This window comes from Montipora capricornis, chromosome 4, assembly GCF_036669925.1.
Source record: "Montipora capricornis isolate CH-2021 chromosome 4, ASM3666992v2, whole genome shotgun sequence".
In the NCBI taxonomy this organism is placed as follows: domain Eukaryota; kingdom Metazoa; phylum Cnidaria; class Anthozoa; order Scleractinia; family Acroporidae; genus Montipora; species Montipora capricornis.
In genome coordinates, this window is record NC_090886.1 from 38,687,963 (window position 1) to 38,690,462 (window position 2,500).

Here is a 2,500-nt window from a genome sequence, read left to right on the forward strand (position 1 = left end):
TTCCATTTCGAACCGAAAAGTGGACTACCTCTCGAGGTTGTCCACATTTCCCAGAAGATTTTCCGAAAAATTGCCTTTCCATTTGACCTCGAACCGAAATTTCCGGATTTTTTGGCTAAATGGTAAGCACCCATGGTCTCCCAAGAGTGACCGAAATAAAATTCCTTCTGACAATATCACTACGTAATCAAGAAGAAAGATTAGGTCAATATGATAAAATTATCACTTGAGGGAAGATTTTATCTTTTAGCAACTAATAGCATAAGAGAATGAATGTGGATCAGTCAGGAGTATTTGCATGTGGATATTGAGGCTTACGGAGAGAAATTTTTGTTTCCAAAGTACAATGTCGCAATTTTTTTAATCAAGATTGTAATTTTTATGCCTAAAGACCTTTACAAATTATTTCAAGTAGAATTAATATGTCAAGGAGATGATAAAAATGTAATGAAAAAGGGAGGTCACCGTGCTCGTTTCCCTGGTACGACGCAGACGAATTCGGCTATTTAAGCCACTTTTACAATTGCCGCCAATCCGCGATGTTGGACAAATTTAGCTCGATGTTATCAATTTAATCCATGATATGACCCATAGTCTGGTGTCAATCTATGTTTAATTCACATACATTCCTAAAAAACGGTATTTGAATGCCTTTGTGAGTACTTAACACTAAAATAGATTTAACTTGAGTGCGGGCTGTTCGACTCGCAATAGCTCCTTCCGTGCAATTTTATAATATTGCCAAAAACATGCCATAGATCTTTGCAGATTTCTTTACTACTCCATGAAGACACCATTCTCAGCAAAATTTGAAATAAAAAATGGGGGTAAAAATGCGCAGTAGCGTTGCACAATGCAAAACCAGGGAGTCACCTTAAGGAGGCTCCGGCTTCTTTTGTATCTTTCATCGTTTCACCAACACTATAGCAACGAAAAACCCTTGCGAGCCTGCTGAACTGATTTTTTTCTTGCGTTCCCTTTGGTATTTTTTTTTTAATTGGCTCAGTTATACCCACGTACATTTCCTATCAAATACTCTATGTTTGTTAAAATATGTGAGAGCTAATCGAATATATTTAGAAAAATGACAAGTTACAGAATATTGGCAAAACCGTCTGAACGACCTTGACTTATTACCGCTTCAAAATGTCAGGCAATATGATTTCCATAATGTGGCAAAGGATAGAAAAATTTCACCGAAGGAAAGTATAAATATGAAGGAATTTAGGCCAAAAATAGGAATATGTCTGCCTGTCATTAGATGTGATAATACCATAGTCACTGCCAAAATCTAAAAATTGACACCCAAAAAATAAGCCTTATTATATCGGTATCCATATTGGTAAGTCTACAGGGAAAACTTTGAAAGAAATTAATTACAGTGACTGTAGGTTGCTTTTTGTAACTCGTGCCCTGCAGTGAGGGTATTCGCAAATACTCTAGGGAGCCACCTTAATCAGCTTGTTTGGTTAAACTTACAATGAGAACACTCGAACCATGAACACTTGATATTTGTTTGTACATGTTTTTAGGGACTATAGAATGTGGGCTCGTCCTTTTGACAAGAGTATTTAATGTTTTTACACTCACAAAATGCTATACATGTTAAACTATACATCATAAGAAGAGCCGACATTTCTTAGTCGTCGAAAAAAGAAAAGTCAAGTGTTCACGGTTGAAGTGTCCTTACTGTAAAACAACTCAGATATTTTCATCGCTGCTTTTATGATTATAAATGCGTCCATGGAATTACTTCTCATAAATTGGAAATGGTAAGAAACAGCGACGTTCATAGTTATAGCACACGTAGCAAATATGAGCTTAGGCTTCTTCCATCTTTCAAACGAAACTGGGGTAAACAAAGAACGTGTTACCATGCCTTCAACTGAGATTGCAACAATTTGGTCGGAGAGGCTTGAGCAACTCAGTCACCATATCTCAGTTTAGAAGTAACTTGTGATAATCTATATTAACTACCTACGTTTTAATTTAATACTTTTATAATCTAGAGTTTAACTCTTGTGCTGTCAATTTGTGTTTTATTTTATGGACCAGGACCCCTCTCTGAACATCACTAACTTATGAGAGAGCTTTCCTGTATAAATATCATTATTATCTTATGTTATCTTTTTTTTCAGGTTTGCGTATACTCAGTACAATGCTTTTAAATGCTGTTAATATCTCAGTCCCTATCTTTATCAGAAATGCTGTACACGCCATTTGTGGTTGCTTTTTTTTTAAGCTAATATCTTATGTTCACCCTAATTTTGTTACTAAGGAATTTTATTTTCTTCTGGTCAGTTGCGCTATAAGTTCCTATAACCTTTTAGGTGTCCCACACTTCACTAATAATATTAACAGAAATATAATATTGTTCTTATATTTACTTTCTTATTCTTGTTTTGTATTAAGAATTTCATTTTCTTTTTATTAACTTTCCTTAGATCGTTTGTTTTCTGACTTAAAAAATGCCCAATGAGAGTCCATACAGGAGAAAAGC

The 2,500-nt window shown here is 35.1% G+C and overlaps 1 protein-coding gene across 1 annotated transcript in view; it reads left to right on the forward strand.

The window, feature by feature from the left end:
* The window catches only part of LOC138046889 (zinc finger protein 208-like), a 218,233-nt gene that overhangs the window by 183,863 nt on the left and 31,870 nt on the right, over positions 1–2,500 (forward strand). The gene's annotated exons all lie outside the window — the stretch shown is intronic.